This window comes from Mesoplodon mirus, assembly GCF_964341445.2.
Source record: "Mesoplodon mirus genome assembly, chromosome: 7".
NCBI lineage: Eukaryota > Metazoa > Chordata > Mammalia > Artiodactyla > Ziphiidae > Mesoplodon > Mesoplodon mirus.
The window spans coordinates 136,081,719-136,093,983 of record NC_138983.1 but is presented as its reverse complement, the minus strand read 5'-3'; the positions used below and the strand labels follow the sequence as shown (position 1 = coordinate 136,093,983).

Here is a 12,265-nt window from a genome sequence, read left to right as displayed (position 1 = left end):
TCACTGCCATAGTCTCGGAGGAAGTCTCTTCCTGCTCCTGCTGCTCCTGCTGCTCCTGCTGCTGCGGCAGGTTGTGTTTTTGCACCGCAGCACAGCGCAGAAGCCGAGGCTGCAGACCTCACCCAAACCCCCGAGCCGGCGTCCGGGCCGCGTTCTCGCGCCCCGCCAGCCCCAGAGCCTCGGGGAGGGTGGGGGGGGGACGAGCCGCGCGCCTCTCAAAGCACCCCCGCCGCGCACGTGCGCTCCCGGGACAACGGCAGGCGAGGTCCTGGCGCGCCCCCGCCGTCCTCGGCCGCGCGCGCGCTCCGCCCGCCCTCCTCGCGCGTGCTCGTGCCCGCGACCGCGGCGGCGCGCCTCTTCTCCCCGCTGCGGGCGTCGCGGGCGCTGGAGGAGGCGGAGCGCGGGAGGCGGAGGCCTGGCCGGCGGCGGGCCTCCGGCGGGCGCGCGCGCCGCGAACGGGGCGGGGGCGCTGCGGGGGCGGCCCGAAGGCGGCGGGCGAGGGGCTCGGAGCCGGAGGACCACGTCCCCGGGGCCGACTCGGCCGGGTGAGGGCGAGCGCGGTGCGTGTCGGAGGTGGCGACTCCGAGGCCGCGGCCCGGAGCCCGGCGTCCCCGTCCCCGAGCCTGACGGGGCGACGCGGCGGGATGAGGCGCTGGCGCGGGGGGCGCCCGGCCGAGCCCCCGCGGCTGCCCTGGGCGGCCAGACGCTAGGCTCGGCGCGCGGGCGGTGCTCGGCAGCGGCGAGGATCGGGACGAGGACGAGGACGAGGAGGAGGAGGAGGAGGAGGAGGAGGGCGTCGGGCCCGGCGCCCCGCAGGACAGACACGGAGCGGCGAGCGGGGCGCAGCGACGCCGCGGCGGCGCGGCGGGGCCGCGGGGCTCGGTAAGGCGGGGGCCGCGGGAGGGCCGGGGTGCCGGTGACGTGGGCAGGCGCCGCAGGGGAAGGCTGCGGGGGCCTGAGTTTCCTTGTCGGGAGAAATTCTTTTTAAAGTAAAGGTTCGGGATCGAATGTTCTTAGAAGGCCATCTCGGGTTTCCCCCGTCCCCGCCGACTCCGTCTCTGGCCTCCCGAGGCGGACCGCGCTCGGGCCGCTGCCTCCCGCGCCTGCCGCTTCCCCGCGGCCTCGTCGGACCGGGCCGGGCGGTTCCTGGCCTGCTGCGGCGCTCCGGACCCGAGACGCGGGCGGCGGGCCTGGGGGCTCCGGGGGCGTCCTCGCCGTGCCCGCCCCCTGCCGTGCTCGCCGGCTCACCCGTGGAGTTTTCCCTCTCATCTTTCTAGTTGGCTGAAGTTGCCGCTGCACATTGGACGGTGCTGGTGACTTAGTGCCCTTTTCCGCCGCCATCACCCCCCACGCCCCCGTCTTGCCTTTCTCGTTTTGTTGACTTGAGTAAATATTCGTATTAAAAAATTACCCAAACAGATGACGAGAAGCGGTAGCGGGAGAAAGTCAAAGCTGATTTCTTAGCTGTAGTCTACTTTTGGACCCTTTATAACTCCACCTTCTGTTGCTGAAGCTTAAGGAAGGTGGGGGGGGGGAGGAGGAGACCCCCAGCAGGATGCTTGGGATGCAGTTTGATAGTTATCTTTTAGGAAATAGAATTTGGATCATTATAATTTTGATCCGCATGCAGAATTGCAGTCTGCTTTTAAACTGCTTGGGGCACTGCATGATGCTACATGGATAGCTGGCAGCTGGGCCACATTGCATTGTTGTCAGCATCTCTTTTATTTTCCATTCTTTCAGAGTTTTGTTTGGCACAGATTTAGACCTTTTAAGTCAGTCTGAATGGGAATAACTTCTGATACATTGGTTGCTTTTGTAAACGTTGTCTGTATTTGTATTTCTGTTGGAAGAAAAAAAACATATGGTGCTAGAGTGCCGTGGCTCTTAGAGTCCAGAAAATGTGCTAGTTTGAATCAGTAATTGAATTTGTTGTAATATTTTTGGGTAGTGACGGTTGTGATTCATTAATATATTTTTCCTTATTGGGTAAATTGAAGTCTAACTCGGAATCATGACATTTGGCCCTTGAACTTGAGAGTGAAGGAAATAGAAGCTTTAATTGCTGCTACAACACGACCTCAAAGTTTTTCAAGCCCTCATTGGTGTGAATTATTTTTTAATAGGGCTGTTTGTGAAGATGGGATATTATGATGTTGTGATTACCATTTTCAGGAATATCTGGAGTCTACTTCATTCCTAAAATTGGGTGTGTGATGCTTTATAGAATAAGTATTCTAGAACGGTGTGAGGTTGGAACTATGCTCAAGCTGGTTATCTTCGTACCATCGTCCCTATAGCCGTCCGTGGAATAAAGCAGCACTTTGGACAGAGACTTGTCCAGACCTAGCTGGGGTGGAAGCCCAGTTTTTTACTGTATGGTGATGCACATTGAGGTGGGTGATAGGGTGTAAGTGGGCCACAGAGGAAATGTTAGTTGTAAGATCCTTCGTTGGTTATATAACTTTTTGTTTTCTAGGGCGAGACCAAGAAGCAGACAGGCAGGCTCAACTGTCATTAGAGTCTTTGATGTTGGTTTGAATTCCAGTAGTTACGTTCCTCTTATTTTCTTTTCCTAACCTCCACATTATTTTCCAATCACCAGAAGCTATTCCACAGTTGGGCCAAGACTTTAATGGCAGTTCATTCATCTCCGTTTCTCTTTCTCTTATTCCCTGTTTAGATGACTTGTTCAGCAGTGTTTCTAAGCTGGTCTGGGTGTATTGTCTGCACAGTACACATAGGTTCACTATCGACTGTAAATGCATTTAACAAATGTCAAGAATTAGCAGCTGTTTTGTTCAGAAGACTGTGATAGAATGAAAATCGAATGAAATGGACTAAACGTTTTCATTGCATTTAAAGATTTTGACTAATATTCTTGAAAATCTTTAGGGTTTAACCCATTAATGTGAAATTTGATGTCCATGGAAGTAGTTAAGAGGCAGCAAGGACTTGAAATCAGGTTATAGTTGCAGTTATGCTGCTTAGTAGCTGTGTGGCCTCGTCCCTGCTTTGGGCAAGTTGTTTACATTTCTGAGCCTGTTTTCCTTAGGAATGGGGCTGAGAAAGCTTTCACTATCTTCCTTACAGAGGAGGGGTCAGCTGAGAGAAAGGATGTGAAAATGCTTTGTAATGCTTCTTATACCCGTAAGGTATTACTGTCATTACCTGTAAACTTAGTATTGAACTGTTTTAAATGTCTTACTATCAGTTTTAAAAAATGCACATAAGGAATTAGAATGTGTTAGATCTCTTCGAGTTCCAGAATCTTGTGGTTCTGTCTCATTCTTAGGAAATTCATATGTGGTGTCTACAGTTCTGGACTCCGGAGTTTTTGATTATTTTGGGACAGATGTCAAGTTTATTGAGACTTTGAGCTTCTTTAAAGTATCAGTTCAGAATATTAAAGGAGATTACAAGTTAGGAGTTATGAAAAGAGCTGTTTAGCAAAAAGTATTTTATATTTGTCTGCTTTATTTAGGACAGACATTGGCAAAATTCAGCATGTAGGCCAAATCTGGCCTGCAGCTTGTATTTTGTATGGCCTATGAACTAAGAATGAAAAATTTTTAAATGGTTGAACAAAATAAAAAGAATATTTCATGATGTTCAAGTTACATGAAGTTCAGATATCAGTGCTCATAAATAAAGTTTTATTGGGATACGGTCATACTTGTTTATGTGTCGTCTGTGGCTGCGTTGGCAGTACAGCAGCAGAGTTGATTTCTTGCAACAGAGACAGTATGGCCTGCATAGCCCCCAAATTTTATTAGCTGGTCCTTTCCAGAAAAAGTTTGCCAATCTTTGATGTAGGACTTAAAATTTTTGCTTTACTTAGCACAGAGTTATTTCCTATCATAGCATTATAGGGGTTAAGACCCCTGGAAAGTTACTAAGTTTTGCTTTGGAGTCAGATAGACTTGTATTTGAGTACCAACCGTGACATAAACTTTGATCCTGGGCAAACGAATTAACATCTTGGTGTTCAGGTTCCTCCTTTGTAATCAGAGAATGTAGAATCTGTCTTAGAAGGTTGTGGTGATGATTAAATGAAATGTTACATGTCAAAGCTTAATACGATTTAGGCATACAGTAAGTACTTAGTAAGTTATACATGACAGTGATCATAAATTCTAGTGTAAACAATAAGCCTAAAATATTGCACATCACCTTGCCCCAGTATTATAGAATTGTTCTCCTGAGTGGTATGCTACTTGGTGTGGAATTTTCTCCTTTACTGAAACAATTAGTTTAGATAACAGCTGATAATTGGAATAGCTTGAGAAGTTTCCCATATGTTGTACTGTGTTTTTATTAATCACTTGCTTATTTAGATGATTAAGAATGGGTGAAAAGGTAATTTTCTGTTTTTCAGAGATCCTGGTTCTTGATAATTTCTTGGTGTTAATGTATGTTTGCAAGCTGAATTTAAATACCAGTTCTATGTTGGTTTTGGTGTTTCCTGTTTTTTATTTTTTTGAGAAAGATATTTGAGAAAAAACATTAAATAAGGCCAACGTTAGATAACTTTTTTAAGGTATTTGACACTCTAAGTCTTCCTTATGATTTGTATTAGCATCTCTCTAATATCCTCTTCAGAATTGGAATAATAAAACTTAATTTTTTTCCCTAAAGATAGACCTAGTGTACTCTCTAGAAGCTTCGATGTTAAACTGCTTTCTGAAGTATTTGGTTTAAATTATCTTACAATTGACAAATTGGATGTGCTTCCCAACTTCAAGTGCTGGTTTATTTAACATTAATCCTAAACGAAGATTGAGCAAATAAACAGAGGCCATTGTTCTGACTGAGTCAAACAGAACAGAATTGGGGCCAGTGTGACTCTTGCCATCCTACAGATTGTGCAGTTTTACCCCTTGGATGTTGCTTACATGCAGTGGGATGATACAAGGGAGACATGGGAGGGCACTCATGCTGTCCCCATTCTGTCCTCGGTGGGGCAGAGGGCCTTTCATCAAGCTGTAGAGCTGCAGCCCCTGGACAGCTACACTGCAGGGTTCTAATTGTAGCACCTCAAAAACAGTAGAGGCCTAAAGAAAACCCACCATCACAAGGAGACAGTATTCTCTTTTGAGGTTAAAACATAAACAACAAAACCAACCAGAGATTTCCTCTTTGAAAAGATGCAGGTTGAGAGGGAGTATTCCCCATGGTAGCAAAATGTAAAGATTTGGTAAAATAGATGTTTATAGTTTCATAGCGTGCCTGGGCAAGGGGACTTCCTTGGTATTTAAAGGAGATTGTTTTAGGAAGGTAAAAGGAAGTGAGAAACAAGGTTTTTGGTTTAATTTCTTATAAGAAATTTATGAAACAGAATGTTCAGAGTGGAAGTAGAATTCTGATTTTCAGGGAGATCCTATTATTTGGCTTATGATCATATATTCATTTACTACTTTATTTTATGCCATGGATCATAGTAGACATTAGTATTGGAGGCTGTGGAGATGGAAGCACTGAGAGGAAAAGCATACGTGACCCATGTGGTGTATGATATGTTTACGTTGTCTCTGTTAGGAAAGATAGGCACCCCACTCTGGGGAAGAATTCTAAAATATTCCATTCATTTTCCCTTAAAATAGTAAAATTTTTATTATCTGTGGTTCAGCCTTGTGGTCTTGGGCAGGCCATTTGATTGCATTGTTTTTGTTCCCTTGTGTGTAGGATGGAAACAGTAATTCCTGTTCCTCTGTTTATTGGAGAGGTATGTGGTAAAAGGACTCTTAAGATGAGTAGTATTTTCAACAATTTTGAAGAACATATTATGTGTACTTTATAAATTACCTAGTATATTAAGGACAGACAAAGGAGATTTTTGTTTAACAGAAAAAGGAGATTTGAACTTGAAGTCAGGACCTGGGTTCTTGTCTTGGCTCTGCTGTAAATAATCTGTGACTTTGGATGAGTAATTCATCTCTCTAAACCTCATTTTCCTTATATGTAAAATGAGGGGTCAGACTACAGGTCTCTAAGATCCTTTCTTGCTCCTAAATTCCATGATTCTCTGATTTTTTTTTTTTTTTTTTTTTAAAGTAGGGACCATCCTCTTGTACTTGCCCAGTTTCCATTGACCTTCTACCTGAGGAGAACCTGAAATCCAGTGGTCTTCCGGATTCGGTAACAATCCTGGCTCCGGTAGGATGCAGGAAACCAAATCTCTTTTATCAGTGAACTGAAAAGTATCCGTTCAGTACAAGTGAGTATTTTGTACCATGCTAAATGCAGTGGAAGATAGATATGAAAGAAGGTGGCATTGAGTCTCTGCCCTTAGGAAGTGTTCATTCTACTGGGGAGATAAACTATATTATGAAAAAGAATATTTATAAAAGAGTAGACAAGGGGACAGTGGGATGATCCCTGATCTGGCAGTTCGAGGACTTGGGTGTACTATTGGAGAGGATACTTTGTGGCTTTGTGGCCTTGTGGCCCTGAACATTTGTAACATGAGCTTTGTAGACTGTCTCCAGCTCTGAAATTTGGTCATATTCTCTTTGACAGAGAGGCAGCGTCTTTGAATCAGCCTGTTAGGAGACAGCTCAAGTGACAACTGCTCAATCCAGGCCAGATTTTTTGCTCATTTTGCATAATTGCTTGATTTACTGGATAGAAGGAAAGGGTTACTTTAATTTGCTGGAAATGCATTCAAGGGGCAACTTTTCTTCTGGAAAAGTCAAGCATGTGAGAAGGGACAGGAGACCAAAGTGTCCCGGCTTCTGGGTCAATAACTCTGAGCCCTGGATCTCATTCATTTTTCCCTTCTTAAGGCTTTCACTCCTGCCATTATTTTTTTCCTTAAATTATCATTCTCTCCTTACTGGATCATCTCTTTTAGTATGCAGACATGCCCTATATTACTGGCAGCAGTGATGATTCACCAAATGCCATTCTCTGCAGCTTCATTTCAGTAATAGGGCCCTCAGGTTTTCTCTGGCACATGGATGCCCAACTAGACTACATTTCCTAGTCTCCCTCTTACAGCTCGATGTGACCACATGATGAAGTTTGGGTAAATGGATATGACCGGAAGTGATGTGAGTGATTTCTGTGTCATGGCCTTAGAAAGGAAAGCAGGTTGCTTTCTGCTTCCTTTCTGCCAGGAGAATGTAGTGCTGGTACGTGTTATTGAACCTTGCAGGTGAGAGCAGCACTTTAGGGGGAGATGGATCAGTAAGATGGATCCTTGGATGGTCTCGTGGATCAGAGCCACCCCACTACTGCTCATTTATCTCTGGATGGTTAAGTGAGAAAGGAATACAGTTTTGTCTTGTTGGAGCCCCTAATACCTTAACTGAATAAATCACCTCTGTTAAACCACCGTCTCCTCCACCTTATGTTTCCCTTTGGCTATTGCCCAATTTCTTTGTTCCCTTTTGCAACAGGAGAGGTTTATGTTTGCTGTGTCTACTTCCTTACCACTGATTCTCTCTTTAGCCTGATCCGTTTGAGCTCGTTTCTCCACTCACTGACATTGTTTTTAATCAAGGCTGCAACGACCTGTGTCTTGTCAAAGCCAGTGATCAGCAGTGTCTATGTCTTATTGACCTCTCATCAGCATTTCACATTGGCCAACTACTTTCTCTGACCTCGTAGCTACTCATTCTCTATGTCTTTTTGCAGCTTATCTCTACCCACCCCCCACTCTAAAATTTGGAGTGTCCCTGGGCTCTCCTCATGTGATTTCATCCATTTTCATGGTTTCAGATACCATTTATATGCTGAGGGAGCTCAGATTCCTTTCTTTTTCCCCTTGAGCTGTAGACTCATCTGACGCCACTCCTCCACTTGGATGTCTAATAGACACCTCAAATGTAATGTGAACAAAGCAGAACTATGAATTCCTCTTTCTTTCATTTACTCTTCCCTCCGCCTTTCCAAAGTCTTCATCTTCTCAAGTGAAGTGACACCACTGTCTACCCAGTTGTGCAGGCCAAAACCCCTGGGGTTATCCTCCAGTTTTTTCTTCTCATCTCATATTAAAGTCCCGTCAGCTCCACCTGCAGAATACAAACTGGACATGACTACGTTTTTTAATAGTTTTTTCACTGTTAACACCTAGGCTGGCAGCCTTTCTCCTCTGGAAAACTGCCAGCAGACTTCCCTGCCTCTACTCTTGCCCTTATTTTCCTCACCCATCCTATAACAGGAGCCAAAAATAATGTTAAATGTTAATCAGATTGTATCACCTGTTTATTGGCTTTCCAGTACACTTAACACTAAAACTAAAACTTAAAGGTTTATTATGGAAACAAAATCTCCACTGTGGCCACTTATGAGGCCCTGTATCAGCGGTTTTTAATTGGGGAAGATCTTGCCCTTAGGGGACAGTTGGCAGTGTCTGGAGTCCTTTTTGGTTGTCAGGACTGGGGGACGGGTGGTAGGGGGAGTGTGCTGCTGGCACCTAGTGGGTAGAAGCCAGGGATGCTGGGCATCCTACAGTGCACAGGACAGCCCCAGCCACGATGAAAAATGTCATCCAGAATGTCTGCAGTGCGTGGTCTGGCTCCTTGCTTCCTCTGCAACCGCGTCTTTCTCTGTCTTCTCCTTTGTTCACGGGGCTGCAATCACAATGATGTGATTCTTCTTTTTTTTTCCTTAATAGACTTTTCTATTTTTTTTTTTTTTTGAGCACCTTTAGGCTCACAGCACAGTCAAGCAGAGGGTACAGGTATTTCCCACACCCTGCCGTCCCTCACACACACAGCCTCTTCCACTGTCAACGTTCCCCACCAGAGTGGGACGTTAGTTACAACTGATGAAGCTGTGCCAGCACGCCATTACCACCCAAAGTCCTCAGTTCTATTAGGGTTCATTCTTGGTGTTGTACATTCTGTGGGTTTGGACAAATTTTTTTTTTTTTTTTTTTTTCTTTTTGCGGTACGCGGGCCTCTCACTGTTGTGGCCTCTCCCGTTGCGGAGCACGGGCTCCGGATGTGCAGGCCCAGCGGCCATGGCTCACGGGCCCAGCCGCTCCGCGGCATATGGGATCCTCCCAGACCGGGGCACGAACCCGTATCCCCTGCATCGGCAGGCGGACTCTCAACCACTGCGCCACCAGGGAGGCCCTGGACAAATTTATAATGACATACATCCACCATTATAGTGTCATACAGAGTAGTTTTCACTGCCCCCAAAACCCCCTGTGCTCCGCCTAGTCATCCCTCACCTCCCCCCCACTCCCAACCCTTGGCTACTCATGATCTGTTTAATGAGTCCATAGTTTTGCCGTTTCCACAGTGTCTTATATTTGGAATCGTACAGTATGTAGCTTTTTCAGATTGGCTGCTTTCGCTTAGTAATGTGTATCTAAGTTTCTTCCATGTCTTTTCATGGTTTGATAGCTCATTTCTTTTTAGCACTGAATAATATTCCATTGTCTGGATGTACCACAGTTTATCCATTCACCTGCTAAAGGATATCTTGGTTGCTTCCAAGTTTTGGCAGTTATGAATAAAATTGCTATAAACAATCCGTGTGCAGTTTTTTTGTGGACGTAAGTTTTCAACTCCTTCGGATAAATACCAAGGACTGTGATTGTGGGATTGTATGGTAAACGTATGTTTTGTTTTATAAGAAACTGCCAAACTGTTTTCCAAAGTGGCTGCATTGCCACCAGCAGTGAATGAGCGTTCCTTTTGTCCCACATCCTTGCTGGCACTTGGTGGTGTGAGCATTCTGGATTTAGGCCATTCTAATAGGTGTATAGTGGATGATGCTCTTTTTTTATCCCTTGAAGAAGCTAAGCATGTACCTTTTCAGGGATTTACAGTTGCTGTTCCTTTTGCTTGGAATGTACTTCCTTCAGATCTTTGTGTGACTGCCTTCTCCTACCCCAGAGAGGCCTCTGTGATTACTGTGTACATGCAGTACCCCGGTCTTTCTCTTCTATATTACCCTATTTTATTTTCTTCATTTTAGTTTATTTATTCGCTTATGTTTTACATTTATAATCCCTTTTTCTGCAAGCTGTTTGAGGGGCATGGGGTCTGTCTAGATACGTACTGTATCCCTAGCTTTTCTATTAAAACATATTTGTTGATGCCAAAGAGGTGCCATCCATCGTGGGGATGGGAGGCAAGGTTTTCAGTGATAGTGGTAAGTCAGAGCATCCTGAGAGCAGCAGGGAAGGTTGTGATTTTCTGGGGGATGGAAAAAATCCCTTGAGACATGGCTGTTTTAGTCTTAAGTAATCAATTTTGTAGGATAGAGGAATTTACCTCGATTTTTGTGAGGAGGCAAATGACAAGAGTAAGCTGACAGCAGGGAGTTTTTAAGAGAGAAATGTTACTTCAGGGTTTAACTTCCATTTTGCCTTGTGTCTCATGCCACTTGTCTCTGCATATAGAGCTACACATTCATATACTGCAGTTACATAGGCCTCCCGGTTATACATAGTTTTACCTTTTCCCAGTATCAGAGTTTCTTCTACATTTTCCTTGGAAGAGAAGCACATACCCTCTGCCTCTGTATTTTCAGTGACTGAAAACTCAGTTACTCACTTGACAGCCCAGTTCTTTTTTTTTTAATTGAAGTATAGTTGATTTCCAGTGTTGTGTTAATTACTGCTGTAGAGCAGCGTGGCTCAGTTATACATATATATACACGTTCTTTTTCATATTCTTTTCCATTACGGTTTATCACAGGATATTGAATATAGTTCCCTGTGCTATGCAGTAGGACCTTGTTTTTGCCCAGTTCTTTTTAAAAGGAGTTCTTATTTTTAAAAATTCCTCATTATATTAGAGTGGAATGTACCTGCCTGCATTTCCAACACCGCACAGATCTGCTCTGTTTTTCACATGATGGCCTTCAGCTGTCATGGAAAAATGGCTGGTTCTTTGATCTTCCCACCAACTTTTTCTCTTTCCAGGCTAAATGTACTTATTTTCTTCAACTGTTCCTCATACTCCTAAGATTTTTAGCTCCTTTTCCAGGAGCTATTTACAAGTTATTAATCAAGTTAACTGATACAGATGTTCCATTGCCTACCTTAACAAAGAAAACTTCATAATGACCTAACTCAGGGTCAAACAGGGAATTCTCAGATTCCTCTGAGTTCTTTCTGCTCCAGAACATGGTAAAGGGCAAAGACCCAGCCTTCAACCCAAGATTCCATTCTCCCTCCAGGTTCCTTGCATGAGGGACTTTTTGCATGTGCACATACATGGACACTCGAATCCGTGCACCCCTGTTCACCTTTCAGACAGCAGCTCTTTGATCATCCCTTGGACCCAGCGATATAAATACCGATGGTGGGGTCATCTGCCATTGGGAGGATCAACTCACTCAGGGAAGAGACCTGAGCAAAGCCTAGAAGTAGACAGGAAATTCTGGGGTCCTTGCAAAATCAGGGCTGGGTGTGTAGGCTGCAGTTGGGCATACCTTTCAGGTCCTGAGATCAGCTGGCCCCATGCATGGTCAAGGGTGTGGTCAGGGGGAGGCCAGTGCATGGCCCTTCAAAGGTCCAGGCCTAGGACAGGGGTTTATTGCTTAGGTCCAAGGTATTACTGTTCTGTCGTCGTCAGACTCTACTCTTGATTCTGTTTCCCAGAGCCAGTTATTGTGGAAAAAGTTAAATTCCCTTTTACAAGTGTTCCAAATTAGACATCGCACTTTAATTAGAGCTTCCTAACCAGTGTGCCAGACAGCCCTCTGAATGTGTTACAGATAGGGCAGAAATACTGATGTCCTTGTTCCTCAGAGAGGATTATCAGTGACAGAGTGGACGAGCTTCTGCTGATCACTGTTGGCCGACAGCAGCATGGCTTACTTACTGCTGTGTGCCTGTGTCTGTACTGTCATTTTCTGTATGTGTCCTAAGTGCAGAAGGCTGAGAAACCCTGCTCTAGACTGCTGTGTGGTGACTACGCAGGTCTCACGGTATAACGTGTTTACATACAGCTTTGAGAGCATTTTTATCAACATTAATATTTGGTCTGCCTGATGATGTTGGAGGTGTCAAAGTACGTTTGCGCCCTTCTTATTAATGAGGATATAGGTCCAGGTTAAGTGGCTTAATCTAGCTACACGTTCTCACTCAAGTAGGGCAGTTGAAACTAGAACTCCATTCTTCTGACTCATCCTGGTATATTCTCTCTACTAACCCAAATTCTTTTTCTTGTACTTTTTTTTTTTTTTTTGGACAGCCTATCACTTCTGGTTTATTTAGGGCATGCAGGCAGTTACATTTTTTTAGAGTTTTTCTGTCCCAGCTTCTGTTATGTTGTTTCCCTTTATTGTTACTTTT

The 12,265-nt window shown here is 44.9% G+C and overlaps 1 protein-coding gene across 3 annotated transcripts in view; it reads left to right on the top strand.

The window, feature by feature from the left end:
- Positions 1-471: 471 nt before the first annotated feature.
- ARHGAP32 (Rho GTPase activating protein 32) overlaps positions 472-12,265 on the top strand; it is a 255,708-nt gene continuing 243,914 nt past the window's right edge. The window contains exon 1 of one of the 3 annotated variants that reach the window (XM_082626852.1): positions 472-882. The gene's annotated coding sequence lies outside the window, so the exon portion shown is untranslated. Of the gene's footprint in view, positions 883-5,986; positions 6,218-12,265 lie in introns of those variants that run through there. The other 2 variants (XM_082626851.1, XM_082626850.1) reach the window with 2 other exon arrangements.